The sequence below is a fragment of the Cetorhinus maximus genome, chromosome 15, assembly GCF_964194155.1.
Source record: "Cetorhinus maximus chromosome 15, sCetMax3.hap1.1, whole genome shotgun sequence".
NCBI classification, from domain to species: Eukaryota; Metazoa; Chordata; class Chondrichthyes; order Lamniformes; family Cetorhinidae; genus Cetorhinus; species Cetorhinus maximus.
The window spans coordinates 59,356,102-59,365,902 of record NC_135893.1 but is presented as its reverse complement, the minus strand read 5'-3'; positions in this window follow the sequence as shown (position 1 = coordinate 59,365,902).

Here is a 9,801-nt window from a genome sequence, read left to right as displayed (position 1 = left end):
GAGCTTCCACAGCCCTCTAGAGTAGGGAATTCAAAAGATTCACATCCTACGAGAGAAGAAATTCCTCCTCATCTCACTCTTAAATAACCTACCCCTTATCCTGAGATTCTGACCCCTGGTTTTAGACTCACCAGCCAGGGGAAACATACAAACATACAAACTAGGGGCAGGAGTAGGTAACTTGGCCCTTCAAGCCTGCTCCGCCATTCAATAAGATCATGGCTGATCTGATTGTAACCTCCTGCCTACCCCCAATAACCTTTCATCCCCTTGTTAATCCTGAATCTATCTAGCTCTGCTTTAAAATATTCAAATACCCTGCTCCTACTGCCTTTTGAAGAAGAGAGTTCCAAAGAATCACAACCCTCTGGAGAGAAAAAATTTCTCCTCATCTCTGTCTTAAATGAATGACCCCTTATTTTTAAACCATGACCCCTAGTTCTAGATTCTCTCACACGAGGAAACATCCCCTCCACATCCACATCCAAGACCCCTCAGGATCTTAAAAGTTTCGATCAAGTCACCTCTTACTCTTCTAACCTATCCAACCTTTCCTCATAAGACAACCCGCCCGTTCCTGGTATCCGTGTCCGGCCCATCTCCCGCGCATCCGCCCTCACACCTTCTCCTCCCTCCCAGAAACATGATAGGGTCCCCCTTGTCCTCACTTATCACCCCACCAGCCTCCGCATTCAAAGGATCATCCTCCGCCATTTCCGCCAACTCCAGCATGATGCCACCACCAAACACATCTTCCCTTCACCCCCCCTGGTGGCATTCCATAGGGATCGTTCCCTCCGGGACACCCTGGTCCACTCCTCCATCACCCCCTACTCCTCAACCCCCACCTATGGCACCTCCCCATGCCCACACAGAAGATGCAACACCTGCCCCTTCACTTCCTCTCTCCTCACCGTCCAAGGGCCCAAACACCCCTTTCAAGTGAAGCAGCATTTCACTTGCATTTCCTCTAACTTAGTCTACTGCATTCGTTGCTCCCAATGCGGTCTCCTCTACATTGGAGAGAACAAACGCAAACTGGGCAACCGCTTTGCAGAACACCTGCGGTCTGTCCGCAAGAAAGACACAAACCTCCCTGTCGCTTGCCATTTTAACACTCCACCCTGCTCTCTTGCCCACATGTCTGTCCTTGGCTTGCTGCATTGTTCCAGTGAAGCCCAACGCAAACTGGAGGAACAGCACCTTATCTTCTGACTAGGCACTTTACAGCCTTCCGGGCTGAATATTGAATTCAACAACTTTAGATCTTAAACTCCCTCCCCCATCCCCACCCCCATTTCCGTTTCTTCCCCCTCCCTTTTGTTTTTTCCAATAATTTATATAGATTTTTCTTTTCCCACCTATTTCCATTATTTTTAAATCTACAACTATAATACCCTGTCAGTCTTTCCACCCCACCCCAACTAGAGCTGTACTTTGAGTGTCCTGCCATCCATTCTTAATTAGCACATTCTCTTAGATAATATCACCACCTTTAACACCTCCCTGTTCCTTTGTCTGTAACATCTTTTGATCATCTGTATCACTGCTTGCTTGTCCCTACAACCACGCCCCCCCCAACTTCTCTCCCACCACCCCCCCGACCTTAAACCAGCTTATATTTCACCCCTCTCCTAACTTCACTCAGTTCTGCTGAAGGGCCATGAGGACTCGAAATGTCAACTCTTTTCTTCTCCGCCGATGCTGCCAGACCTGCTGAGTTTTTCCAAGTAATTTTGTTTTTGTTTTGCGCCCGTTCCTGGTATTAGCCTATAAATCTTCTCTGAATAGCTTCTAATGCATTTACGTTTTTCCTTAAATAAGGAGGCCAATGCTGTACACAATGCTCCAGATGAGGTCTCACCAGTGCCCTGTACAACTGAAGCATAACCTCCCTACTTTTGTATTCAATTCCCCTCGCAAAAAACAAGAACATTCTATTAGCTTTCCTAATTACTTGCTGTACCTGCATAGTAGGCCTTTGGTGATTCATGCACCAGGATAATATGAATCTACATCTCATGCATCTAGATTTAAGAAACATCTTATTTACATCTACCCTGTCATGCCCTGTAAGAATTTTGTAAGTTTCAATGAGGTCATCTATCATTCTTCAAAACTCTAGGGAATACAGACCCAGTAGCTTCAATCTCTCCTCATAAAACAATCCCACCATCCCAGGGATTAATCTGGTGAACCTCCGTGTACTTCCAAAACTGCACTATACTCTAGGTGAGGTCTCACCAAGGCTCTATATAACTGCAGCAAATCACCCTTACTCCTGTACTCAAATCCCCTCACGATGAAGGCCAACATACCATTTGCCTTCCTAATTGCTTGCTGCACCTGCATGCTAGCTTTTAGTGACTCATGAACAAGGACACCCAGGTCCCTTTGGATACCTGCACTTCTCAACCTCTCACCATTTAAGAAATATTCTGCCTTTCTGTTTTTTCAACCGAAGTGAACAACTTCATACTTATTCACATTATATTCCATCTGTCATGTTCTAGCCCAATCACTTAGCCTGTCCAAGTCCTCTTGAAGACTCCTTGCATCCTCCTCACAACTTACATTCCCACCCAGTTTGGTGTCATTGATGAATTTGGAAATATTACAGCTAGTCTCCACATCCAAATCATTTATGTAGACTGTGAACAGCTGTGGACCTAGCACTGATCCTTTTAGTGCCCCATTAGTAACAGCCTGGCATCCTGAGAATGATCTATTTATTCCTACTCTCTGCTTTCTGTCTGTTAACCGATTCTGAATCCATACTAGTATATTTCCCCCAATCCCATGTGCTCTAATTTTATTTACTAAACTCCTGTATGGGACCTTATCAAAAGTCTTCTGAAAATCCAAATTCACCACATCCACTGGTTCTCCTTTATCTATGCTACAAGTAACATCCTCATAGAACTCCAGCAAGTTTGTCAAACATGATTTTCCTTTTATAAATCCATGTTGGCTCTGCCCAACTTATCCATTCTTTTCTAAAATGTCCATTTATCCCATCCTTTATAATAGATTTTAATATTGTCCCTACTACTGATGTTAAACTTTGTCCCTACTACTGACGTTAAACTAACAGGTCTGTAGTTCTCCTTTCTCTCTCTTCTTCCCTCCTTAAATAGTGGGGTTACATTTGCTACTTAACAGACCACAAGAATCTTTCCAAAATCTATAGAATTTTGAAAGATAACCATCAATGCACCACTATCTCTCCAGGCACCTCCTTCAACACTCTGGGATGAAGCTTATCTGGCCCAGGGGATTTATCAACCTTCAGCCCAGATAACTTTTCAAATACTACCTCTTTACAAATACTAATTTTTTTTAGTTCCTCAGTTTCACAAGTCCCTTGGTCGCAAAGTATATCGGAGAGATTTTCTGTATCTTCTTCAATGAAGACAGATGCAAAGTAACTGTTTAGTTTCTCCACCACTTCCCTGTTCTCCATTATAAATTCTCATGTCCCATGTAACGGGCCCACAATTGTCCAAGCTAATCTTCTCCTTTTCACATACCTAATAAAACTTTTACAGTCCATCTTTATGTTCCTCGCTAGTTTGCATTCATATTCTCTTTTTCCTTTCATAACCAGTTTCTTGGTCCTCCTTTGCTGGGTTCTAAATTGCTTCCAACCTTCAGGCTTACCACTTTTTCTGACATCTTTATAAGCAACTGCCTTTGATCTAAATTAGTTTTGGTAACATGGATCCACCAGAACTGTTTTTCCCTTTTGTAGTAATTATGGTTTTATTTAGTGTGTAATATACCTTTAAGAATAATACGTGTTAAGGAAGATCACATGATCTGTAGTAACCAATAGGAGAGTAGCGTGGGCTACCACAGCAGTGTAGAGATAGAGTTGGAGTTGAAAGCACACCTGTAATTGCTGCTGAGTATATTGTAAATAAACTTACTGTTTCCACCCAAGAAGTGTCTGCAGATCAACTCTATTACAAATAGTACAACTTGGCCACCCTACAACAAACTGGCATCAAGGATAAAACAGGATTGAGCAGAAGAAATCAAGTTAAAAAGAAATCAACACTGTACATCACCCAGTGATTGTACGTAGCAAGCTCCATTAGAATTGGAGAAGTTATTCTCTCTCAAAATGCCTCAATTTGGGAGAATTGATCCTTTTGATCCAGCCACAGACAATTGGTCTTAATACATAGAATGCCTCACATTCTTTTTTCAAGCAAACGAAATTACAGGGGAATGGGGGAAGAGAGGAGGCAAGCGATCCTCTTGAGTACTTGTGGGAGCAAAACCTACAGTCTGATTTGAAGTTTGATGGTGCCCAGTGCCCCAGGTTCAAAGAATTTTGATGAATTGGTGGACCATGTGAGGGGTCACTTTCAACCCAAGCCCTCAGTCACGATGCAGAGGTTCAGGTTTAATTTCCGAAATAGAGCCCCAGATGAGACAGTTGCATGCTATGTGGCAAATTTGAAACAGCTAATGGAACATTAAGAGTTCGGTACAACTCTGAACAACATGCTCAGAGATCATTTTGTGCGTGGTCTGAAAGAGGACACTATTCAGAAAAGATTATTGTCCAAAGTGAATCTGGATTTCAAGTAGGTGCTAGAGAGAGCACTGGCCATAGAAAGCGCAGTAAGAGATTCAAAAGTGATATAGGATGGCAAAATGGTGCCATCTTCCGCATCGGGCAGAAAACCTCAGCCGGAAGTGGCTTGAAAAAGCGAGACTCTGCCAAGAAGCGGGAAACAGCCCTGCTAGCCAAAGAATAAAGAAAAATTACTTAGCAGCGAAATCAAAGAATAACTTTAATAGAGATGGAAACAATCAGTCTTAGCAATTGGCAGTTTAAAAAATCCAATACTACTATTGTCACAGAAATGGACATATGATGAGGCAGAGCAAGGAAAGATTCAAGCAAGCCTGTAAACAAAAGAAGAAGCCCAAGGAAATATACAACGTAGAAGAGCCTGAAACAACAAATTCAGACATTTACTCGTTGTGTAATCTGTAAATTGGAAAGACAGAACCAATATTTGTCACAGTGAAAGTAAATGGCAAACCTATTAAAATAGAAGTGGACACAGGAGCTTCCACTACAGTAATTGGGGAACATACTTTCAGATATTTGAATAATGGTGAACATCAATTAAGCTTGGAACAAACAGCGGCCAAGTTAAAAACTTACACAGATGAAGACATTCAACTAAAAAGCATATGCAGAGTAACTATCCATTATGGAAGCCAATCGGCAAAGCTACCAGTGTTAGTATTGAGAGGCAGAGGACCAAGTTTCTAGGGCGAAATTGGCTAAGGGAAATCAACCTTGATTGGCCACTGGGATTCCAAAAGGAAGCTGGGAGCTAGATACGACTGGCATAGTCGCGAGAGAAAATTTACCATGGGAGAGCCGGTATACGTGAAGAACTTCGGGGTAGAACCAAAGTGGTTACTGGGTGAAGCAAGTGCGTTGACTGGGCCTCTATCTTACCACGTACAGGTGGAAGGCCAGGGCATCCGTAAACATATGGACCATTTAAGGAAGAGAGAGACATCACCAAGATTTGGTTCCACCAGTGACCATGACCGGGTCTGCATTTCCTGTTGAGGATACTCAGCCCAGGACTGACATGTCTGATGTTGAGGATACATAACTGCAAGTGCCCACCGAAGTACCTGATGTTCAGGCAACACCAGAAAAGGAGATGCCTGACAAAGAATCTGAAGTTGTGGATCTGCAATGTTCCACACATACCAGAAAACCACCTAAAAGACTGATGTTATAAATTCCTTACCCAGTGTAAATATTATGTTGTCTTGAAAAATATGTACTTGTAAATATATGTACAGCTGAGTTAAAGGGGGAGGAATGTAGTAATTATGGTTTTATTTAGTGTGTAATGTACCTTTAAGAATAATACTTACGGAAGATCACATGATCTGTAGTAACCAATAGGAGTAGTAGCGCGGGCTACCTCAGCAGTCAGTGTTGAGATAGAGTTGGAGTTGTAATGAGTATTGCTGCTGAGTGTATTATAAATAAACTTACTGTTTCCACCAAAGAAGTGACCGCAGATCAACTCTATTACAAATAGTACAACTTAGCCACCCTACACCACCTTTCCTCTCTCTGTCTGCCCCACGACCTCTGTATTTTCACTTCCTCTCTATTGGAACTAATCCAAGCTCAAGGGTATCCAGGTCACATGGACCAGTATTTCTTATTGTTCAAAAATTTTTATCTCTTTACAATTGATACAAATTCTTAAAAGTCCTTTTCAAACATTTTTAAAACCAGTTGTAAATTTCCCAAAATTTTAAAGTAATTATAAATTTTCCTTACAGTTACTGCTTCCGGATCAAAGGCCATCACATTCCATGCTGCCTTCCTCCATTGGGACAATTAATGGATAAGCCTAGAGACCTCACTACGATCAAAGCAAAGCTGCTTCTTAATTGACAACAAAATCTATTTGCTTAACAGTTTCACTGAAGATTCAATAAACAACAATAGCAACTTGCATTTATATGGCGCCTTTTTGCTGATCTTTTCCTAGCATTTTGATTGACTTTTGGAGACACCTCCACATAGTGGTGTTACAGTGAGCCATTACAGGAAATCCAATTAGAGCATCACCTTACAGGGAAATGTAAAAGCCATTTTAATGTGGGAAATTGCATGGAAATGTTTACATAGTTTTCAATGAATTGCATCACTCCAGCAAGAACTTTAATATGTAGATTTAGATAGAGAAAAGTATATAGATGAATAAGTCTATATGAGCATATGAGCACTCTTACCTTGTCAAATATTTAATGTAACAGTAAACCCAATGCAGAATGGAATTGTGTTTTTCTGATTAATAACTCCTATGCAGACTGCGAGAAGCAAAGGTTGGTATGATTAACTCACCTCTTGCAACATGTTCATCTTTTTGAAAAGCAGTGAATGCTGCTCCAGTTGCACTGAAAAAGTTTCCATCCTTAAGTCAAAATATTTTTGAAACAATCTTTTTCAGTGGTTATGACACAATTAAGCTATTCATGTCTAAATAGCTTTGTAGAGTTCTGTTTTAAATTTTTGTGAACATTTTTAATAGTTGATAGTTACACAATCATAAATAAGTGAAAAAGCTGTGACAGAAGGCAGAATCGTCCCAGAAATCAGCAAAGTCCGATATCCAGCGGGGAAAGCGGTGTTTAACCTGCCAACGGCAATGGCAGCTTTTTCCGCTTTATCATATGGCACTTTGTTGAAAAAATGCAAAGGCACAGGTTTCACATCGGATCGCTGGTAGGGCAACCTCTGATTCTCCCACCCCACCATCACCTCAGGCCTTCAGTATTCCGGGCACCAGATTTAAAGGGTGCCCCTGCACAGAGCTAGCACTCTTTAAGAGATCAGAAACTGCTGGAAAGTCATGGCTGTTAAAGACAGGAAACATGCTGCCCCCAAATTTAGTGATGCCTCCCTTGAGCGCCTACTGGACGCAGTGGAGGCCCACTGCAATGTCCTCGACCCCTGTTCTGGCCAAAGACCAGCAAGCAAGGTCACCAATCCAGCACGGCAGCGGTGGTCAGCGCCAATGCCCTGCAAAACAGAACAGCCACCCAGTGCCGAAAGAGGATGAATGATCTCTTCTGGTCCACCAGGGTAAGTCACTCTTCTCATCACTTTCAACTCTCACACTCACAAACCCATCATATCCACAGGGGTCTCACTCACTGCCAGTTCAACGGACATCACCATTCACTCTCTCACACATACCTTCATCTGCCCTGTGGATCGTATCCTTATCCTATCCGTGGCACCACTCACCACCCACCCATGCCAGGCATCCTTCTCATCTGGTCTGGCGAGCGTCCTGCTTACACTCTCTCCATCTGTATTCATGCAGGGCAAGCTGGCACACAACACAAGGGAGAGGTCGCAGACTGCTGGAAGAATACCCGACATCAAGGTTCTCACAGACTTTGAAAATAAAACCATCCAGCTGGCCAGCGACAATCTGGACTGTTCCTGTGCTGACGGTGAGGTTGGCAGTGTTCACCAAGTGAGGATCCAGCAGTGCAACATCCATCAGACAATCGTGCTGTGAGTGAGGTCCCCTGTTCTGCAGTTCCCCTGCCATGCACTCATTATCTCTCTTTGCTTTCACAGGCACATCTGGGAAACAGCTAAGGGAGTCCACGTGCCAACTCCTTGACTCCAGCCTGAGGACACTACAGAAGAGGAATCCGCAGACAACAACACTGAAAACCCATCACAGCGCTCACCCACACCCTCCACCAGTGCAGAGACACAGACCTTGGTGGGGACCTAGTTCTAGGGGAGCCTCAAGGTCAAAATCTGGTGAGCATATCACACTGTCTGATCCACAACAGGTGGAGACAGGAACTTCCCTGGTTTCTGGCACTCGAAGGACTGCTGGAGGCTAGAAATCTGTTGAGTCCGAGACAGATGGGGAGCCTCTGGACTCGGTCATACCTCAGTTGTTGCAGCTGCAAAGGCAAGCTCGGGGACATCAGGAAGGGATGTCCGCTGCACTCCTCAGATTGCATGGCATGATGGAGGAGTCCGTCTGCCTTCAGACTTCGGACTCAACAGATTTCTAGCCTCCAGCAGTCCTTCGAGTGCCAGAAACCTGGGAAGTTCCTGTCTCCACCTGTTGTGGATCAGACAGTGTGATATGCTCACCAGATTTTGACCTTGAGGCTCCCCTAGAACTAGGTCTGCCTTCAGTCCGAGGTGATAGCGCCAGCAAGCAACGCACTAAGATCAGCACTGGTAGGATGGTGGCCACCATGGAGACCTTGGTCCAGGACATTGATCCTGCACTGCTGCAAGAGCTGCACTCTATCGCTGAGGCACTTGCAGGTATCCATCAGTGTCAACGCAAGAGGGGGTTGGAGCATCTCAAGCTCACTCCAGCTGCCCGTTCCTCTCAAGGAGTCAGCCAGGGGCCAACAGGCACCCATATGGAGGAGGATCAGCAGGTTCACCTCCCCCCCAGGGCCATCCACCCAGGTGGCTCCGGGAGTGTCCGACCCATCTGAATCCCCTATTCCTGTGACCCCAGCAGCTCCAGCTCCACAGGCTGAGGAGGGCGCCGCAGCCACACAGCAGGACCCCGAAAGCAGGCTGGGGCCCTCCAGGTCTCAACCTCCAGAGGACGCCCACCAGGTTCACAGACAACAGGGTGTAGCAGTCAGCAGGCCACCTCCACCTCCACTGTGGATGTCAGGGGAGCACCAAGACGTAGCAGCACGGTTAAAAAAGTCATGAAGATTTAGTAGCACAGTGTCAGCACGGGTGTTAATCACTTGTACTTAACGTCGACCATTGTAAATACACTCCCAAGAATGTCTCCTCGTCTATGGCTCCTTGTTATGTTGAGCAGTGTTCGTGTCAGTGTCAATCAGATGTGAAACCTTGCTTCCTGCACAAAACGAAGGCTACTGTTGCTGTCCAGAGCCTCCCCCACCCTGTGCAGTGTGAGCGTTTTTGAGCACAATGATTGTCTGGTTTCAGAGTCACTGTCCAAATTAGTGAAGATGCTCGTGTTTGCTGCAAGAATCTCATACCCAAGCGTCACTGGGTTCCGTGATGTTCTTTGTGCTCTCAGCACCTTTAAGGTGGGGCTGCCACCACCCCCATCTCGACACTATTCTTGTGGTGCTGAAGGAACAGGTGATGAAGCCTGCCAAAGGATCAAGCTGTCTTAAAGTCCACGTGGCCGTTGTTTCTCAGCAGCGTCTCAATGATATAAGCCTCTTCACAGAGCGTATCTGCGCTGCCCTCAA